At 39.1% G+C, this 23,109-nt stretch overlaps 1 protein-coding gene across 1 annotated transcript in view; it reads right to left on the bottom strand.

Moving 5' to 3' along the window:
• The window catches only part of Sgcd (sarcoglycan delta), a 682,952-nt gene that overhangs the window by 530,248 nt on the left and 129,595 nt on the right, over positions 1-23,109 (bottom strand). The gene's annotated exons all lie outside the window — the stretch shown is intronic.

Below are 23,109 nucleotides of genomic sequence, written 5' to 3'. Positions count from 1 at the left end.
TCCTTCTTCTGGTTCCTTGACTTGAGTTGCCACATTCTAAGACTTGAGATTTGTCTCCAGTCCTAAATAGTCTCCTCAAGTTCAAATTTCTTTGTTGATCAATTAATTATTTAATAACTCTACCTAGAATGTTAGTAGACATATCCTATTAAATGGAGCAAACATAGGTTATGCATCTATATCCACCATCAATTCTCTCTTGAAATAAGTAGAACTGGTGTGTCCCCTCATTTATTCCTTCTTAGTCAATGGTAATTTCTTTTCTCCTTTCTTCTTCTCCCCTCAACTTTCTACCTGAATTTCTCCATTTTTCTATCTCTATGTCTCTGTCTCTCTGTTTCTCTGTCTCTCCCAGTGTCTCTCTGTGTATCTCCATTTCTGTCTCTGTCTCTATTGCTCTTAGATATACATAGTACTCCATGAGAAAATTCTAGTGGTCCTTTCTTCAGAAAAGATATACTCGCTGACTTTGTCCTACCATCTTCTCTACTACCATCCTGGTGTATAGCATCACGGTGCACCAGACAGAGGCTACCACTCCCATCAAGAGTCCAAGTAAAAGAACAACACTTCAGTTCTAAAATCCATCCATTGCCATTCCAAGTCTTTAATGTCCAAAATGATCAGGACTGATGCAGCGGTCAATCCTGTCCGGTCAGCCTATTCTTCTCCTCGTGATTTCTTCACACAGACATGCAATCCTCCAGCGGGCCTCTGAATACTTCTGAACGTTTTCAACTTAACACTGACATTGCTTGTTAACTTTCTGCACTCCTTTTCCTCGGGAATTTGCAGCTTTGCCATGTTGTTACCTCTCCTGTGTGTCTCTTATAAATACCACATATAAAATCGTCAACTCTTCCCACATCTCTCGTTCCTCTTTCTGGTTAAACCCAGGGAAGTCTTTGTGTTATATAAAACATTTAGTCACTTACAACTTGGCTGTCCACAACAAAAGAGAGGCTCTATATGTGTAAGGACCACTGGTTCCTTGTAGTATTTCAACCATGTATACTAGAATCCAGCATGCAGTTGGTACTCAGTTTCTGCGTGATTGAATTAACAGTCCTTCTTAAGGCCGTTCAGCCAGTATCTGGACCTGACTTACACTCTAAGCAATACCCCCAGAAATCCTGAAAGTTATGTGACCATAAGAACATAATGACTTCCAGTGTTAAGCTGAGAAAATGACATTAAGTGGCCTGCCATGTGACACAGATATTTTCTATAAATATCTATAGATGGTATAAATGAAAATTCTAAGTACCTACTTCTTAGAAATGAAAGAGCTTATGTTACATATACATAGACGCCCCTGCTCCTGCTGTGAACTTTATTTAGTCTTTTTTATTTTCTCTGCCTTCCTCCCATGCCATCATTTTTATCCTGCCCTGCAGTCTCAGTCCCTACCTTCTTGGAGGGGATGTGAGAAAAATGAGTTCAGGGCTGCATGAGTAAAAGGGAACTGATAAAGAAAGTATAGGCTGGAGTTCAGAGGACTTGGGATCTGAATCCAATTTGCTCATTAGTTTTCTTCATGTCTGGTGTGGTGTCTTCTCCTTGGGAATCTCTTTTCTCACTGGGCGAAACCATATGTCCCCTAATATTTGCAACTGCAAAAATAAAAAAAATAAAATGATTACCATCCTGCTTTTATATAAGATTCCTTTGTTTTCAGAAGTCTATGATAAGCTAAGATACAGGGTGCAATGCTTAAAAAAAAAATCCTAACTATAAATGCAGCCTGACACACTAGCAAATGGCGTCATATCTCAGTGTCAAAAGGTGAGAAACCTCTGACAGACTTTGGATGACCACACTACTAATAGCGTCAACTGCTTCTGTGAAATTCTTTAACTTCTATAAGTATCAAGACATATAGATTTTTCTAATACATTTTCTTCTGTAAAATGAATCCTTTAAGATCATATAATCCACATGACATCTCATAACTTCACATACTTCCATTTCTTTTCCCTCCCTTATGTGGACCTTTTCCATCTTCTGTAGAATGGGACTACTTCTGTGGTTCACTATGAATCCAGGCAACTTTCTCCGCACCGCTTCCAGATATGTGGTGTTATCCTGACTGTCTTCATATTAGGGGCAGTCAGCAGAACTAGATAAAGGGAGTCAACTTTTCCTCTTCATTTCATGTCCTCTGGCTGATACCCAGTAATTTAGGGGTGATCTTGGCCATGGTTTTGTAGGAAGATGATAATCAACTTGTCACAGCTTCAATTATTCCTGCATTCCAAAGCCAAGGGACAAAACTTCAGAAAGAGAAACAATTCTGTAATTCAGAATAACGATACATATGGAGCTACTAAACTATGTGCAGACTGCTTTGGGAATCTCAGTCTTAAGTCTATCAAACCCATCTTTGTTTTCCTTGCTCCCAAGTTCTATTAGGAATAGTTTATATAAGAGTAGATACAACATAAAAATATATCACCTGCTTTTCTATCTTAGTAACACCTGAACTAAGAAATAGTTAAGATGTTTCAGAGGAAAGGGAAATGGCAATCCATCCTCCATCAGGTAAGGGCAGGGTTAGAGGTGAACTTACTCAACACACGTCCACTGGACACATACTGTTTACTGTGCATTTGATTAAGGGCTGAGAACACAACAGGAACCACTGAAGACTTCCTCATGACATTGTGAATCCTTCACTCCTAATGCTATTCTTCAAGCTTTATAATAGCCTAACCTCTGCCCAGATGTGCTAAACTTCCCCCCAGACTGTCGATTTTCCTATGTGGTAATAAAGCATGTGTAGAATTAAACATCTCAAGCCCTTCTTGATATAGAGGTAATTTTATGTGTTCTTTCTTTGTTGTTATTTCCTTCCCTCCTCCTGTTCCTCATCTCTCCCCACCTTCTCTCTCCTTAACTGAAAACAAATTCTTACTAAGTTGCTCAGGCTAGCTTTTTTTTTTTTTAATTTTCGAGACAGGGTTTCTCTGTAGCTTTTTGTTTCCTGTCCTGGAACTAGCTCTTGTAGACCAGGTTGGCCTCGAACTCACAGAGATCCACCTGCCTCTGCCTCCCGAGTGCTGGGATTAAAGGCATGCGCCACCACCGCCCGGCTTCAGGCTAGCTTTGAATTCCCTCTGTAACCTACAAACGTCAAGAACTTGCCATCCTCCTGCCTCTGTCTCCAAGTAGCTAGAATTATAGGATTAGAGGTCTTTGCGATCGGACCAGGTAAATTAGTGATCTGTTTAGGAATTTATTTATTTCACTAGTTTGCTCACCAGACCTCACCCAATGCATGCTTTTCTGAGTTTTTGTGTAAAAGTAAAAAGCATTCACCATTACAAAAGCATACAAGATATCTCACAGTACAGTAAAATAGTTCTGTTTCAGAGAGCAACATCTCTAAAATCCATGGAAACTGAAAAGAGGTTACTCTTATGGCATGGTAAAATGAACTGAGAAGTATATACTGAAGATATTGACAAAATCATTAATGTCAAGAGAAAAAAAAAACCCAAACTTCTTAATTGCCCTATTTTTCAGGGTGGAAGATTAATCATAGAAGAAAGTGGCATCTTGCCTGGTGAAAGCCTTGCACACATCAGAGAACATGTCCTTCCTCAAGAGGTATCAATTAGTGGCTGTTCTGAGAACCGTGTAAACCACACCTCTTAAATGGCTGGATTGCCTTAAGAAATTATCCCTTGTGAAGAGAAAACACACCCAAGCATCAAGTCATGGATCCAAAGGTACCACGACACGTGTTCTAAAGAGGCAGGTGTCCAGAGAAGTCAGACAAGGAAAAGTAGGCCACAGAAGCCTCTTCCTGAGCATGCAATGAAAGCTCAGTTGCTCACTCACTGTGTCCTTCGTCATGATATTTATGTACAATGATTCATCTGCAACACAGAAATCTTAGACATCACCTTAAATGGCTCTTGGTGAAAATCAATTTGTCAATAAAATAGTGAAGCCAAGTGCAGTCTCAGTTCTTTACAGGAGGCTGACACGGGAGCAACTCAAGTTCAAGCTACTGGGTACGCTGAAATACATACTAAGATTCTTTTTCAAACAAGAGACAAAGAAAACCACATCTAGCAAGGAGTGAATAATGCAAATGCTTCCTCCTAACACTGTTAAGTGGTGGTCAGGATTAGTTGCCGCAAACATAGAGCTCTTACAGGGTACATCCAGTTTATTTTCTACCCAAAGGAAGTAAACAGGACATTATTAATATAAAACATGAGGCTACAATGGGATATACAAGCCCTGAAAGGTTAGACAGTAGTTTATTAAACCTAAAGAGAATCTTTCTGCGAGGCTTTCAACAAATATTGTGGTACTATTTGGGCATAAATAACATTTTAATTCTTAAACAGAAATTTTAGGATGATAGATGATAAAGATTAGAGAATGGCTCAGTGGTAGACTGGACAATTGGAAGAGCCTGGGTTCCGTCCCCAATACCAAAATCACACAGCGAGACAGATATGCAAGTAAGCGTGTGTGTGCACACACACACAAACACATACATACATACATACCAAAACCCCCCAAAACACAGTAGTATGCATGGTATGTATTTGTTATTGAACTATCAAATACCTGAAGTACTTGAAGCGTGCATTCTTGTTTGTACTTATTTGCATGAGAGAAGTCAGTATGCACTACCATCAATTATGACAATTTGTATTGGTGAACAGACATAAACTAATGAGTGATGCACACAGACCTCACTGACCAATGTCTGAACAACGCTACTTTTTTTCCTTGCTGAGTCATAGCAAACAGGAAGGCAGGCCTGCAGGAAATGAGCTGCCACATGGAAGGGTAGAATAAAAGTGGAATCTAAAGAAAAGGATAAAATTACTGTCTAATATCAAGCTATCACATAAAGCACTGTAGTTCCTTGTGGTCAACAAGTCTCTGAGGCTACAAGTTGTTGAGCTTGTATTTTCTCATACAGTATGTCTAAAACATCAAGGTAGTCAGAGAGATCAGGACTCAGTGGTAAAGTAGCTTGTACAGCAGGATGGAGAGTGAGTCTGAACTTGGGACTCTTATGTACCGATCTGTGCTTCAGTCCCTGTGATATAAGCTTTCCTCCTTAGTTCACCATCCGTCGCTGTATAAGTTGTAAACACACCTTACAAATTTGTTATGTACACTCCCTACACGACTTACAGCCTAATCTTTTTCTTTTCATAACAGCAAATTGTTTATATTCCTCACATACATGCCTCATCTAAAGGTGGAAAAGAAAATCCCTCTTAGGTGTTCAGAAACATAAACTGGGGGATGCAGACAGGGAGCTTCTACAAAAAGAAATGAAAATGGCCTATGAGTTCAGCAGTGCTCATCAGAGGATACATGCAAATAAAATTTGAGTTTCAATACTTTGTAACCACTAATATAATAGATTTCAGTAATAATTATCAATGTACGTTAACATCACTAAACAAAGATAAATGGTGGAGTGCTTCTGACGCCATTGAAAACCCTACCCATGAAGCCAGTGGTGAAACTGGCATATTAGGATGAAAAGTGACCACTCTCTCTCTCTCCCCTGGCAAAAATCAGAAAATGACCTTGCTGGAGGCACAGGACTCCAAAAGTGTTCAAACTGAAAATGACTTTAGTTCCACCATGTCAAGAGACTGGAGATGCTAGAAAGGGGAGATGGTTTCCCACTATCTCTTTTCCCCTAAAGAGTACCCCTTTCCAGGAAGTAATTTAGAAGACATGGCAGAAACTGGCAGGCACCTGGATACCGGGAATAAGAACTAGACCTATCCATGGGAAGGGAGGGTAGGTCTTCCCCTTTTCCCATTCCCTTGATCTTAATTAGTTTTCAGGCGTTGGGGCTCAGTTGTATTCTATTCCCAAAGACTACTTCTGTTGTACAGAGGTTCTGCCTTTCTGTTCTTTCTCATAACTCCATGTAATAAAACACTTCTTTCTAAAATTCGTGTTTTGTTGTCTGTGAATTTCATTCTTTGAAGTCATATGAAGCCCAAAGCTACTGGCTTAGGGTGGCTTTCATGACGATAAATTTCCAGGACCCTAGTTCTGTGAGGCCAGCACAACAAGAGCCAAGAAAGGTTTCATTGCTTGCAAAGACAGCCTTCCATACCATTGTCTAGTGGAAGGCAAACAACCTGAATCCAATTAAGCTACCTGCAATAAATCTCAGTTTACTAGGAGTGCTGGTCACAAGAAACACACTATGTATAAAGCCACAGCATTGGAATAACTTATATCAGCCTGAAGGGCTCTCCATAGCAGAAACAAGCTCACTGCCTTCTATAATAAGTTACATGGAAAATAATGAACAATGATGGGAAACGTGATATAAAAGATTCGCTGGACCTTAACGCCAATTAGTGATTGTGTGTGTGTGGGGGGGGGGGTGTACATGTACACAAATTCTTGAGTGTGAATGCAGGTATATATGACATTTCAGAAGACAATCTGGGGCCTTCCTCACCCTTCACCTTGTTTGAGACAAGCTTTCTCTGTTTTTGTTTTGTTTTGTTTTGTTTTTCTGCTACATATGCCATGCTAGATGGCAAATGCAGCTTTCGGATTTCTCCTGTCTCTTTGACCCCTTTCCCACAGGAAGCCAGAGAGCTACCACATCCAGCTTTGACGTGGATTTTAAGGATCTGAATTCAGATTGTCATGCTTGCTTACTCAGCACCAACTTTTGCCCACTGAGCCACCAGACTAAATTTTAATGGACACACCTTATCTGGATCTTGATTTACAACCAACACATAAGAAAAAAGTACCCCATAATTTGGAAAGTGATTAGATACTTGCTATTAGATAATTACTAATATTGTGTGATAAGAATTTCATTGATATATTTACAAAAAGGAGTTAATGATTTAAAGACAAACGATGAAATACTTAAGGAGGGAGAGATGTTTTGAGTGGAAATTTGGTCCCTAGAGGGCCAGCTGATGCACACAGACGGCTCACAATGACTGACTTTTGCATCAGGTACCACATTTCCTCTCTCATAGATTTTAATTTCTGTACAATAATGGAGAGCAGCATTTGCTAGGTAGATGTGACTATAGAACCTGCAGGATACAGGCAGCTTACAAGAAGAGTGGTAGCCTCTCTCTCTGGCTGGAGTGACATAATTTCAATCTTTTATAATTTGCCATTTTTTACTAATAACTATTTAACGTATTTACAAGCAGAGATAAGCAAAATAATTATTTTAAAAATTGTTCCATATGACACTATAGATGCTGGTGATATTTTACTCTTTAAACAGTTGAGATAAATATTGCAAAATCACAGGATTGGCACAAAAGTAGGGTTGCTAGAAGACATTTATTCCTTACATCATTTTTTCTTTTTTCTTTCTTCTTCCTGTAAAACTTTTAAATAGGTGTCTACTTTCCAAGTGCGAGTATCCTGGGACCCATTATGTATACCAGGTGTCCTTGGACTTACCACAAGCCTGTCTCTATCTCTTGTGTGATGCCATAGGCTGGGATCTAATTTTTAGACACAGTACTTTGAGAAAAAGAAAGGATAACGGAGTCATGTGACCCAAAAACAGAAGAGAGAACTGTTTAAGGAGATGGAGGGGATGACAAGAAGGGAGGAGAAGAATGGGGGAATAGCAGGGAAGGGGAGGAATAAGAACAAAATAACATGGCATGGTACTTAAAAATAAGAGCAAATAGAGAGCATTATGGGCGGTGGAAATGCTTCTGCCAGTAAAGTGGCTGCATCACAAGCATGAGGACCTAAGTTCGAATTGCTAGCCCTCACATAAAATGCTGAGTGCAAAGGCATGTGCCTCTAACCCCAGTGCTCGGAGTGTGTGTGGGAGAGAGACAGGCAACTCTCTGGAGTTCAATAGTCAGCCATCCTAGATAGATCAGTGTGCTCCAAGTACAGCAAGGAAAAATACCTATTGCTGTCCTCTAATCTTTACAGGTATTGTAGACACATGTAGAGTCATAAATATATGTTCATGTACTCATACATGAATACACTCACACAGGCATATGCATATGCACAGAACTTTTAGATTAAGCAGAAATTAAAAGGGCATCGGAAGAAAGTTATGCCCTATGAAGCAGTAAGTCAAAACTAAAATGTCTGTCTTCATCCATACCTGATAGTTTCCATTGACTCTTCTCTCTGATATAAACCCAAGAAGCAAAGCACCACAAACTCATTGCAAAGAATCTTTAATCTTGCTACACCAGCAATAAAGTGCCATTGAGTAAAACTCTTCACTGTCGAGAGACTAAATAGCAGGCTTGGTGAAGCCCTGACATTTCAGTTAGGCCAAGTCAACTCTTTAGCCAAGGACCACCTCTAGGAAAGCAAGCTCACGATAAGTGAGTCCTGATAAAGGGATATGTAGAAGAAATAAGTCCTTTAATATGATACTGTGTTTTTTTCTTCCCAGAACCCCCACCCTTAGGGCAATAGCTCACTGCACCACAGCCTTGAAACTTCATAAGTCTTTAGCATCTCTGTCTTCTCTTTATCTCTTTTCTAAGCATGCTTTCTTTAACACTTAGGGTCTCACCAATATTTTGTGCTTCCTTACCTTTCTCTAGTTTCCCTTCCCCAGCATTTTGCTGATAGTCTGCCATGGTCTCATGTGCATACATTCGAACATGATGTGACTTTTTTTCTTTCATTCTCTTCATCCTTGCAGTTGGTGAGATTCGCAGCTTGTCTACCTTCAGGGACTTTCTTTTAAACTCTAATAAAATTGCCCTTGAGCTTCTATTTGAACCCATTCTTAAATTACTGTATTAATGAGACTAAGAACCCAAGAGGGGACCCTGAATTACCACATATCATTTTAATCATAAGTGTAAGAAATCTTTCTGCAACCATTTACAAAGAGTTCTATAGCAGAGTCTCAGAATGTACCCCGTAGGGAAGCCTGCAAGAATACTGGACAGACTGTACATTTTAAAACATTTTTATTTCTCAAGGAACAAAAACATAACTTGCAGTTCATCACAGTGAAGGGATTGTATTCTAATACAGTTCAATGATTAGGAAAAATTCTTAATCATCCAGCTAAAAAGAAAAAAATGGCAGGAAGCCACAGGGATCAGCAAGTTGAATCCTATTATTTTGCAGATGGAAATAAAATGGCTTATCGAAAGTCACAGGGATGGTTGGGGTCAAATAGACGACAAAGGTTCAGGTGCCATCCTCCATAATCACACTGTATACAGCATTCCATCTTATCAAATATTCCCGTTATCCTGTCAAGACTGTAATATCCCTTAAATAAAAAATAATGCCTACAATAAACACAGATGAAGGAGGAGTTGTGGCTTGGAGAGAGGGATTGCTAATCATGGAACACAGGCCAATGCAAATGAATATACATACTCCCCACCTTTAGGTTCACGGTAAAGTTGACCCTCACATGAAAGAGTTTCCATAAACCACTGTGCTGCCCGCAAACACAGTGTGTTCCACCAACAATACACAAACCAGAAAGACAACTGCTACAGTTAATAAGTCATTAAAAATCACATGATCAACTAGAGCTCAGAGCTGAAGTGGATTTTGTTCCTCATAGTTACACACCAGAGCCCCGAAGTGTGCAGAGTAACTGAACCTTCCATTACAGTGTCTTACCCAATAGTTTATTGGCCATAAAAGTTACCCACCCCTCCTTCCAGATCTCTCCTAACTACCAATCACTTCCCTGTGCCTATAGTATCCCCCTTTCTTTCTCAGAAAGTTTGATACTTGATTTAGGGTCACTCTTTGGGTACCAACAAGTCAAGTTTAGTTGCCAGTTCTTGATAAGCCAGCTAGCATGAGATTCCTTGGGGATTTCCAGATTTGGGATCTAACTTTTTAATTGTTTGATAGCCAAAGTGAGAGACAAAAGTGTTTCTCTGGCAGGACAGTTACATTATGTCTCAGTAACTTCATAGTATACAGTTGTTGCAGATTTTCCTATTTCACTCTTTTTCATTTAGCAAAATGCAGTTAAATTTCCTTAATCAGTAGCTTGATAGCTCATTTTCTTTTAGCACGGAATGGTACTCAATCACATAGATGTGTGACAGCTTATTTATCTGTTTGTCTCATGAAGAACATGTTGGCTGTTTCAAGTTTGGGGCAATTATTAGAGCAGTTATTATAAATATTCACAAGTAGGTTGGTGTATGAACACAAATTTTCCATTTACTTAAGTAAATGCCAAGGAATATGAGTGCTGTCATATGGTAAGTGGACGCTCTCTTCAGGCAGACATTTCTAGTCTCCCAAAGGACTGTGCTATCAAACTTGAGAATCACAATCTGTGACTCAGTCCAGGTTTAGTTATCCATCCTCAATAAACCATTTAAAAGAGCCAAGTTAATAGAGGGAAGTAGAAAAAGGAAATTTATTCAATGTAGCCACATTGGGAAATGTGAGAAAGAAATCAAATGACTATTCTCCATGTCTTTCTTTGGAGTCATGAAGTAAGGCCAAAGTTCACAAAGATTAGGGATATGTACATCTAAACAGTCCTGGTCAAGGCATGATCCTTCCTACCACTGACCCCTCACTGTCTTAGCATCAGTGTTGGCCTAGAAGGTGGTCTGACAAATTGTTAGAGCTTTGTGAAATCTCTTTCTAGAAGACAATCTCTCCCTCTGGATGGGGATTCTTCTTCTCTGTCTGAGAGTCTGGGGAAATCCCCATTTCTTTGGGATCTATTGCTTTAAGACTTCAATAGATTGAGAGACATGGTAATTCTTTAGAATCTTTTTGTATATGCCAGGATAATTGCAGATTATACATGCATATATATAGTATTTAACTTTAAAAGCTAGCACCTAAGTGGCAGCTACACACAATATCACCCAAGAACAGTGGCTCTTAGTCTGGGGGCTGTGACTGTTTTACAGGGATTGCCGGATCAATACACATGACATCTCATGATAGCGAAGATGTAGAGAAAGGGAAACACTCTGCCATTGCAGGTGGGAGAGCAAAGCAATACAGCCACTATGAAAATCAATATGGCAGTTCCTTAGAAAACTGGGAATCGATCTACCTTGAGACCAGCTATACCACTCTTGGGCATATACCCAAAGGACACTCCATCCTACCACAAGGACACCTGCTCAACCATGTTCATTGCAACTTTATTCATAATAGCCAGAATCTGAAAACAATCTAGATGCCCCTCAACCAAACAGTGGATAAAGAAAATGTGGATACATTTATACAATGGAGTGTTACTCAATTGATTAAAAACATGACATCATGAAATTTTCATGCAAAGTAATGGAACTAAAAAAAAAAATCACCCTAAGTGAGGTAACCCAGACTCAGAAAGACAAATGCTGTATGTAAGTGGATAGTTCAGTTACAACCATGCTACAATCCACAGATCCGGAAAAGCTAAGTAACAAGGAGGGCTCCAAGACTCACATATGAATCTCCCTAGGAAGGGGAAATAGAATAGATTGTGGGGGATGTGGGAAGGGAGGAGTGGTGTGGGATTGGGGTGGGTATGGGAACAGCAGGATCAGGTGCAGGGGTGGGAGAGGATCAAGGGAACAAGTACTTAGAGATACAGGAAATGGAGGGCATTTGGGGGTGGGTGATGTGCAAACCTAGTCCAGTAGAAACTCTCAGGATGCTATGCGGGTGACCATAGTAAGGACTCCTAGCTAGAGAAGATTCCGAGCCCAAACCAGCCATCCTCTGGTCCAGGCAAAACTTCCAGGGGTGGGACTGGGACACCAACCCAGTCACAAACCTTCAACCTATAATTTATTCTTCCTGCAATATGTCGTGGGGTAATGGAGGCACAGAACATGTAGGAGTGGCTAACCAATGATGGATCTAATTTGGGGCTCACACCACAAGAGAAAGCCTTGCCTCACACTGCCTGGATGACCAGGAATCAGAGGCTGGATAGCCAAAAGACCTTTATATATGCATAGTTTGCACCCTAGTCAAATTGTCATCACAGGGGCTACAGCAGGCAGCTGATGGAAGCAGATGCAAGGACCCACAACCAAACATTAGGAGGAGATTAGAGTTCTCTGTATGGTTTCTCCCCTTGTAGCTCTGGGAATTCTGTGGAAGAAGGAGGTGCCAGAGGGTTTGAGGACAAGAGAAGAATAAAGCCCCACAGATTTCAACTAAGTAGGACTCATAGGGGCTCACAGAAACTGAACCACAATTACAGAGCCCGCATGGTTCTGCACTAAGTCCTCTGCATGCATATATATATATATATATATATATATATATATATATATATATATAAATCTTGGTGTTTTTGTAGAACCTCAAATAGTGGGAGTAGGGGTGTCTGACTCTTTTGTCTGCCCTTTGGACCCCTTTCCTCCTACTGCATTGCTAAACCCAGCCTTGATATGAGGGTTTGTACCTAGTCGTACTGTATCTTGCTATGCCGTGTTGGGTGGATATTCCTAGGAGGCCTGCTTTTTTCTGAAGGGAAGAGAAGTGGATTTGGGGGAGAGAGGAGATGGGGGTATGGAAGAATAGAGGAAGGAGAAACAGCTGTCAGGAAATTTTAATAATACTAAAACATTTTTAAAGACCATTAGAAAACACAGATATTTACATTATAGTTCACAACAGTAACAAAATTATGATTATGAAATATCAATGAAAATAATTTATGGTTGGGTGATCACAACATGAGAAACTGTATTAAAGGGTTGCAGCATAACAAAGGTTGAGGAACACTACTCTAGAAAATGTCTTTGGACACAGTATGCTGAACCTGATATCTCCTATGTCAAAAGTCTCCATGCTGTAATGTCTTCAGAATCCAAGTCTTTTTCTGTTGTATTCCATATACCCAAAATAGGGCCTGGACATAATCTGTTATCATTAAATACTTGTTAGTTGAATATACTAACCCAAGGTAAAACATGTCCCCTCCACTTTTCTATCAGATAATTCTATTTAGTTCAACAAGTGAAGTAAAGACAGATGCATGGAGATGATGATTTATGAAAAATAGGAATTTGTAAATAACAAAATTTCACTCAAAGTCCTTGCTCTACAAAAATGTAAAGGATGGAGGGGAGGAGGGGAAAAAGAATCAAGGAAGATGGAACCTTTGCTTTTTACTCTGGGGCATGTGCTCATGGTGTGGAATAGGGGACAGAATCTTCTGCACCGTTTAAGTAGTTCTGTCTTTATTTGCTATGCACGTACAGTTGAATTTGCATAAATTAGATGCACATAAGCTGAGCCTCCACTATAATTGCGAAAACCATTGCACTGGAAATAAGCCTTCATTGAAATCACATTAGAAACCAAAAAAGATTAAATTAGATTTGGAAACATATTTAGCCCTATCAAGAGGTAGATTACAGAAAGCTTATAAAACAACACAGACATACATAACCAGCCACATAAGGCCTGGCTAAGGAATGAAAGCAACACATCTCATCAATGAGGAGAACAATGATGGACAGGGAGTCATTTGAGCATCCAGGCTCTTGTTCAGAGGACTTCAGTAGCTAAGTAACCGGCATACACCCATTCATCTGGCTTCAGGTACCTAAACTGCAGAAAGCTTGTCATACCCTCCAGATATAGTTGTCCAAATCCAGATAACATAATGCCAATTCTAGATCTCCAATTCTCAGGTCTCAAACAAAATCGCAATAGAAGTTTTCCCTACCTCAATGTGGAGGATGTTGAATATATTTCAATCGTGTCACCGATACAGGTTTGCTGGTCAGAAGCCTTCCTCAAATCTCATGCTTCCTTGTCTTAATGCCAGCTGAGTGCTGTTTTAAGATTTATTAAGAGTCCTCAAGTCCTGTGAATTACATAAATGTGCTGGCGATTATTTTCCCTTCACTCTTCTTCCCAGTCAAATGTGAAGCTAAATTAGTCACTTATCATAAAGTTTTCTGAAAACATGAGAGTCTAAGGAAATGCTTGATAATTGTTCTTAGCCATCTGGCACCAAGTGATGCTCATGAACTCACATGAACCATTTGGTAAAATTCCAAAAATGTCTGTCTTAATTTTACATCTCACTTACTGAAAGTTCCAGGCTGGAAAAATTTGCAAGAGGAGAAAACAGTTTACAAAAATGAAAACAAATGGGCAAATCCCTCAATTCATTTTACCTTCCGTAGGAAAACTTACCAAACCCATCACCTGCAGCCAGCTTTAATTGATCAACCCAACACCTCCCAAAGACACACAGACAGACACACACACACACACACACACACACAGACTCAAAGGAAATAAAAACATATTAGGGTAAGGAGAAATGGTAGTTGTTTTTTCAAGTCATTTTAAAAGATTTTTTTAGGTTTTAATTCTGTTTCCTTACTTGCCTTCTTCCAACTTTCTCCTTGCTCTGTCTTGAAATTATGGCGTGTGTGTGTGTGTGTGTGTGTGTGTGTGTGTGTGTGTGTGTATAAGTTCAATCCAGTCTATCTAGTGTTACTTGTATCTATATAAGTTCAGGACTGCCCATTGGTATTAGACAACCAATTAGGGGTTTTCCACCTGGGGAAGAGCTATAGTTCTTTTAGGGGGAGCCCAGTGAGAGTCCCCATTCTGTGTTATCATGCCTATTGGTAATGCCCTTCTTCAGGTTTTGCTTAGGTAGATTCATACCCTGGTGATAACCAACAACTCTATAATTGGACTTAAGGCCCATCCAACAGGAGATAAATCATGCTTGCTACTGGAAATTTAGACAACTCTCTAGGGATAGTGAGGCCACAGATCTTAAAGGACCCACTATTGCCATCCTACTAAATCCATGTAATACATAACTGCATTCTAAACATTTATCATTTTCTCTATACATAAGTGTAGCTCTCATCTATCATCAAAGAAATCTCTCTTTGCAAGAGAAGGAAACTATTACAGAAAACCACAACCAGTCCAAATACAGAGAACGAGTGATTGTGAAGTGCCTAGTTCGAGAGGAAGCATCTACAATATGACTCCTATACCTAAAGCTCAGGGAGTAGCAAGGAAGATATTCAGGGAAGATGGAAAAGAAACATTTTAAGAAACAAGGGACCAGGAAAGCTATTGTGGGCACCTTTCATGATATCTCAGCAATATGGCTGCCTAGTCAAGTCCCTTTAGATGGCTGAATCACTGATTCTTACAGGAAGATGACTTCTAGAACTGCTGTTCCCCCAAAGCACAGTCTTGCCTACCAAAAGCAGATCCTCTTTCACCTGGCTTATTATTATACTCTTTCAGTGGGGATTGATAGCCTACAAAAATAAGCTGTTTCCACATCCATGTCCAACACTGTGAAAGTCCCCCTCTGCCTTTAGAGCATAACACCAATTGCTTACTGTGGACTAGACATTCCTCTGAGGCCTGGTCCCTCATGGTTCCCCTGACTCATTTCCATTTCTGTCATTGAGAAGTCCAAAGATCTAAATGGATTTAACACTTAAAGTTTGTTCAGGATTAAAGATGAGCTATCCCTTCCCAGAAGAAATACAGAGACATATTGGGGAAGAGTGGTGGTTTGAATGGGAATGGCCCCCATAGGCTCATATATTTGAAAACGTGGTCTCTGATTGGTAGAATTGTTTAGGAAGGATTGGAAGGTAGGGCATTATTGGATGAGTGATGTCACTGGTAATAGTATTTGAGGTTTCAAAAGCCCCATGCCATTCCCAGTTAGCTCTCTATCTCCATCTACCTCATGCTTGTGGATCAAAGTATAAGGTCACAGCTAATGCTTCAGCACAACGCCTGACTGGCTGCTGCTATGTTCCCTACCCACCAGAATGGTCATAGACTCACACTCTGAAACTGAAGACCCCAGTAAACTGTGTTTTTTATAAGTTTCCTTGATCACAGCTCAGTCAATTTGTCACAATATAAAAGTAAGCAAGACATGGTAATTACTGAATGATTCAACCCTTTTGTTTTTTCTCAGTCATGACCAGGTTGCACACACTGAACCAGGAACATTCTATAGTTACAACATTCCATCTTTCTTCTTTAATAGCATAGATGTACTCAACTTGTAGGAGTATTTTCTAACTCCTTTTCATCCGAATGTAATTTTTCTTGGTCAGCCCCATCTACCCACACCCACAATCCCCTGTAACTTATACAAGATGACAACCTGAATATTAAATTCCCTTCTTAAGTAGCATTCAAATCCACTGGGCTGGTCTTCTGGAGTAGTCAGAAGAACATTACTTATCTTTCAATGATTTTATGACAAGCTCCAGCTTTTGAAAATTACCGGATAGTACTCTAAATATAAAACATTATAGATAATTGCCCCGTAGAATAGAACAAATCATTATATTAATTTGGAAAGTTATCTTAGCTATGGGGGAGAAAGTACTTACTTGAAAAAAAATGCCTATATACATGAAAAAGCTAATTTCTAAGAGGAAATATGAGAACAAAACACAGTTTGTGCTTCCTAAAATTCATTTTGCTGATGCTATTATCCAATTCAGTGCCATACAGTCCCACAATGGCTGCAGAGAGAATTCCGGAAGGCAAGTTATAAGAAGGAGGGATAAGATATTGCAAGTGAGTGAAAAGTATCTTCTCTTCTTCATTTTAGAAAACTTATCGGTACAAATTTGTACAAAACTTTGTTAGTACAAATCAGTTAGAGGAGAAAGATGGGCTTCATAATTTCTAGAGAAGAAATAAACCAAAGTCATATAGAGGCCAGTGAAAACAAATAGCAGAAATCAGCAACATTAATTAAACCTAAGCTTTATGAATATATGTTATTTTTTGTTTTGTAACAAATAATCAGAGTTCTAGTTCAATCTCCATTTCACAAGTGAGGAAATCAAACAAAGTATCCACTCTAACAGAACTGAGATTGAAAGCAAGGCAAGGTGGATGGTTCCAGGGTACACACTCAGAGCCTGGCACTGTGCTGCATAGCTTGTCCTAAAGGAAGCCAGGCAGACAAGGGATACCTTCGGTAATCCCCTAGAGTTGAAGTGAAACATACTTCCTGATAATTCAGGACTTGAAATAAAATATTATTCTTCTATGAATGCAGAAGACTAAGTCATATAGATCTCACGATTTGCCTTAGGGAAAGGAAGATCTTCTGATCTCTAACTCAAGGTATCTTTAGAAGCCCAGTAAGTCTAATTTGGCAAATGTATATGACTTCCTTTGAAACACTTGTCACTGTGGTGGTAAGTAGCATACAAGACAGAAAACATTTGGGAAAGAAAGGACACTGTAGCATCACAGATCAAAGGATAACACGCACCTGGCAAGACAGTGAAGGAGCCTCCATGAGACCAAGGTCCATGGATTGTTGGCTGGATAAAAGTACAAGAAGGTGAAAAGAGCAGGTGTCTCCTGGTAGAAGACACTATATATAGACAGCAAGGACAGACACTACTGTCTGTTTAAAGAGCTTAAGGAAGCCCTTCACGGAAGGCCATTATGCATTTTGATGATGGCACATTCCAATGAAGCAGAATGAAGCAATATATATTACGATTAGATACTACAGACTTCTCAGGGTACGCTGAGGCTTTTCAACATGTTAAGATGATTTCAATAATGAAAATAGGACAAAGGTACTGGCTGGAATGGCTTTCTTCCCCACTTCTTCAATTCCCTGCTCTTTCCCACTGCACCAAACAAAATAGAAATGTACTCTGGAGCTGAATGAAGAAGACAGCACCACAAAAGTACGGAGTAAAATAAAAGAAGAAAGGAGGGGTTCCTGAAGAGTCTTAGTTCACAAAAAGGCAAGTTCTTACAGGGAAGTTCAGAAATATCAGATCAAAGAATCTATGATGCTGTTGGTTGCAACCACCAAGAAGCATTTGCTAAACTTTGAGAACTTCTGTGAGGTAGCTGCTAAACTACTAGCCACTGAAAAACAGCCACACTGGGCACAATTATACATGAGCATTTGGGAATGCTCTAAAATGGATTTTCTTTTTGCAGATTTCATCTTGCCAACATACCTCTGCCTAAGCTCAAGATTAGTTTCTGTTACTTTTGATGAAAGGAAATAAATAACCCAAAGATATCATTTTTTGGTATCTCATTATTGTACAGACTCTTTATGCATTATAAGCTATAACAGGAACCTGGAGGAACACACTGTTGCTTTTTGGCTAGACCTCTGTCTTGGCTTAATACACTATGTAGCTACATTGTAAACTTGACCAACCTTCTTGAGTTTGTATCCATCTTTCTGGATCTTTACCTCTACAAAGTTTATGAAACAAGAGCAATATGCTTGCTTAGGAAAGGCAATACAATTTTGTTAGAAATTTCATATGTAGATCTTTACTATGTCTTATACAGTATCAGTGCTCAGAGCATTCTAAAATGAAATTAAATATAATCTCCTATGTGGTTGTTTCAAATAAAATTAAATACATATTATGGCTGTGATGTCATTCCATGGTAGAATATTTGCCACAGTTCAATCTCAAGAAATGAGAAAAAATAATGATACCTATTCGACATAGTATTTGAAAAATTAATAACCAGTAAATTTCATTAATATATGAAACAGACCATACTTATTTAATGACCATGATGTATATCAGACATCATTTTATAAAAATTTAAATTTGGTTATGGCACCAACACTTCATAGAAGTCCATGGCTAGAAATCAAATAGATTATAAAAATTCCATCGGTATTTAGGGTCAAGAGATCCCAATAGCTAAACAGTACAGAAATAATTATTGTTAAATCCTGTACATAGTTGCCTGCTAAAGTACTTAAATGTCACTAGACTATGATATGGACTACGAATGGTCAGTTAGCTGAGCATCTAAAACCTGACATTGTTAAAATTAACTACCAGTAAGCCTTCCTAGAAGACTTCCTGATATACTCACGTTCTGCCATAATCACTCTTAACACCACCAGTGTGAAAGAATTTGTTTTTTAATTGCAATAGAAACTCTCCTGAATGATCTGTGATATATCAACTCACTACAATATACAATGCTTTCTATCGCTTCTATTAAATATCTGGACCAATGCCCATGTCATGTAGTGATAAACAGCTGAAGCCACTGTTTTATTATTTTCAACTACTTCTATCCCATGAGTTGTACATATATCAGGAGACAATCATGATTGTTGGCAAAATTAGTTAGCACAATTGTTCTTATTTATTAAAGGACATGTTTTCATGATATTTACTATAAACATTATGAGAGTCAATAAAAACCTGTGAGTGTCTTGGTGTGCTGTGAATAAATATGAATTTAACTAAAATAGGGTACAAGCAACACATCAAATTAATGATTTCACCCAAGCCCAATGATTTCAGTGAGTTGATTTTATAGGCGCATAGGTGAGGAGTTGCTTATAGAACTTGTTGACTCCAAACTACTTGCACACAAAATTTCCACCCATCATAGATGGTGACCCCATGATGCATGGGAGCTGCATTATGGAGTCCCACTTTGAAGTATTATTTACACGCTAGACCTTCCCCAAATCACTTGCAGTTGGTAGGGACAGGAGGCAGAACAGAAAATTTTCTTGAATCATAGATGAAGATTATCTGATTCTCCTCCCAACCTCCAGCCTTCTAATTAGGTAGCACAAGAGGTCCTTTTACTATTACTATAGACATAGCTATAACTATAGCACACTGATTATTTCATTTCAATGAGTATCAGGCCAAGGTCATTTCTACTTCAAGATAATGATAGGATGATCATGTTAGGACCAGAGGAAAAAGCCATGTAACCGAGATGGTAGAAAAATGAAGCTGGGCCAAAAGAAACGTAGGGAAAGGATTTATCACATTTGAGCAAATGTTTAATTAGGCTCTGGACTGTTGACAGGGTTCCTTAATATGGAAGGCTAACACCAAAGGGAAGAACTATGTTCCATCATCAGAGAGTGTGAGCAATAGAATACACGTTTCTGAAGAATTCTTCACAGTTATCTTCATGGTAAAGAAGATAAGTCTTGCTCCCTTAAGATATTAGATATACACAATGCCAAATCATTACTGAGTCAGAAAATTAAAGATACATGCCAATCTTGCATTTTTATATACTGAACATGTCTAAAAGAGGGATCGATGTCATGGACAGTTTAGTGGGCAAGAAAGAGAAGCAGTTGTTTCCATTTCCCAAAGAGATTCACACATCTACTCTACTCTGATCCAAAATCCTACTTTTATTAGTGAGCCTCAGAGTGGTGAGCAGTTAAATATAGATCATTAGTCAATGCATGTTTAATTACATATCAGTATTGCTTGAAGATTAAAACATGTCTGTCGTTCAATTATCCCCTCATAGAAAGCACCATTTTCTGCCCGTTCAGCTAGGAACAATATATTCATAAAATAGATTGTTCTAGTTTAAAATCTGTTTGACAGTATCCTGGGGAGCTGAATTCAAAGGGAAGAAAAGAAATACACCTGCTCACTCATTTCCTATCTGAGGAAGAGCACGAGCTCCTGTTTTAGGCCTTTTTACATCTCAGGGAATAACACAATGCAGCAGACCCCTCTCAGCCTCTTCTCTCCACTCATACTTCAACAAAATGATGTCAGTCTTCATGTAGCCCGTCTTGCAAATTCAATACATCTAATACAGCTAAATGCTCCACATAAATGACCTCAACTCTGGTCTCTGCACATAAACAAATAATCTGCGACGTTTTGGATAAATGTACACAGTTACAAATAGCATCTCCCTTTTTGCAAGTAGAATTCATTTCTCAGAATGGATGCAAACAAGACCATATGTAGGTCCTTAAGTGAAGATTGAAGGATCAGAAGAATGACTTAAAACATGTAACTGGTGCTTGTAATTTACCGACTGTACACACACACACACACACACACACACACACACACACACACACACAATTCCTAAAAGATTTTGCAATCAACTTAACCATTAAAAAATGTTTTTTACATCTCTCATCTGTGTCATTGTGAACTGAACTCATTTGGTACTGAAACCTACAGTTTAATTGCGTGATTTAAACTTGGCTGATCGAATGCACACTGAAACATTACTCTTTTAATTATGCTAATTTATATCTGAAAAGCTAAATCTACAAAGGCAATAACATTAATTATTTACTTGCCCATTAAAGTTGAATATATATTGCCAAGCTAATTGGCTCCATAAGTCTGCCAAAAAATTAAAGACAAGTGGCTCACTAATTTAAAAAGGGAGGGCACCGAGTCCCAGAAGTTTGTTTGTTCCTAACTGGATCACAGGAAAACACGGGTCAAGCACTTTCCTTATCTGTTTAATTTTCCACTTGTCTCCTTCCTTCCCACTTGGATCAAAGCCCATTTCAGAGAGGAAAAGAAAGAAAAGACACAACTTAGTGCTTTTTCCGTGTCATGCTCTACATGCGATATCTCATTTAATTCAGGAGGTGAACAAAATACAGACTAGCCTCATCTCACTGATGATAAAAATCAGTGTTTAGCGAGATTTAAAATCTTCACAAAGTATTGCCAACACAAGGGACACAGCTTTCCCCTCAAGAAGATAAGAGATTATCCTGGAGTCAAATATGAGTGATCAAAAATGAGGGACTATTGCATGGGAATAGGGATTTAACTTATTCCACATTCCATGCTCCAACATGGTAACTTCAAAAAGCTTTCATAGTAGCAGAACAAATGAAAACCAGAAATCAAGACTCTTCTCACTTACCTTGATGGGTATACCAGATAGACGAATTACAGAAAAGCAGCAAAGGGACAAGGTGTGATAGTGGACTCCTTAAAACCCAGCACTCAGGAGGTAGAGGCAGGAATTTATCTCCGTGAGTTTGAAGCAAGCTGGGTCTATATAGCGAGTTTCAGCTAGGAAAACCTACATAGTGAGACTGTTTCTCAAAAAAAAAAGAAATAAATTCAAATAATAAAGTAAACAGTGATACCTCTGTTGTAGGCCTCGGGGAACATCTTACATGTGACTTTCTTAGCTTTTGAGTCGGTGGACACTCAAGGGTTGGGAGATGTGAAACTGCAGGTCCTGAATTTCTTGTAAACAACTTGTTTTCCTCTGCTCTGAGACAGCCTGCAGCTGCTCTGAGCACGAGACCCTCAGGAGTTCCTGATGGCAAGAGAGTGGTTTCTGGTGGGTTTGGCTGGGATGTGGCTATCAGTTAAGGATCCCTATATTAGCTGCCCCTGGACTACAATAAAGTGGGCATCCTTGGGGCATTCTGGCATCAAGGATGACATGTGACTCTGTCTTTGAGTCTTTGTGTGCTTCAATCTCCAGCCCCTTGCCCTGTTCACAAACTGTATGGTAGCACATGGAGCACAGACGGGCGTGGTGCGTCACACTCAAGGCCTGTTCACGCATCCCAAAGGATTAGTTTATTAATGAGATGGCTATTAGGTCAAACACAGAGCCAGGCAATGGTTTGCTATTAAAGAGATTTAAAATGACCCAAGGTAATTTAGCCCTGGACTTGACATTCCAATTTCTCACATCACTGAAGTTCGACTCAGACAGTCGGCTTCTGCATGTGTAACTTCCTCCCAAAGACTTTTCCTCAAAGCAAGTCTTTAAAAAATTACATTTGGAAGGGGGGAGGTCTCCTGAGAAGAAAAAACTACCTACTCTACCATACTGTTTTAATATGTGCTCCTCACAGTACATGGGTTTCTGTAGATGATTCCCCAAGAAGACTTGCTTAAACACCAATGTTGCAATGTTTAATGAAAGTTTTATCCTGACTTAGATATTGGCATAAAATACAACTACAGAAGTTGGTCAGAAATACAGAAATAATGATGAGCATGTACCCCAGTGTACATCTATGTCCTTGTACCTCATTATGAGCACGGACCCCAGACATACATCCAGAGCACCAGAAGGGAATTTCAGCTAATACATGAGGCTCTTCTCTGAAATGATTTAATGCTGGCCAGCTATTTCTTACCTTGTTACTGAACAAATGAGTTCAGATATTAAAGATTATAATGCCCGGGAGACTATGCTCTTGGTCTTATTCTGAAGATCAAATGTAACTGGAATAATAAGGGCTCTGAAAAATCTCAAATATTAACTAAATGTAAGATAATGCAGTAGAAATTAGTCTCTGGTACCTGAACAATACCCATGGGATTTATGCCGATTTACTACGGAAGC

This window comes from Microtus oregoni, unplaced genomic scaffold (genome assembly GCF_018167655.1).
Source record: "Microtus oregoni isolate MIOR12 unplaced genomic scaffold, Mior012 000027F_ref0000203, whole genome shotgun sequence".
Lineage (NCBI taxonomy): Eukaryota > Metazoa > Chordata > Mammalia > Rodentia > Cricetidae > Microtus > Microtus oregoni.
This window is presented reverse-complemented; position numbering and strand designations above follow the sequence as displayed.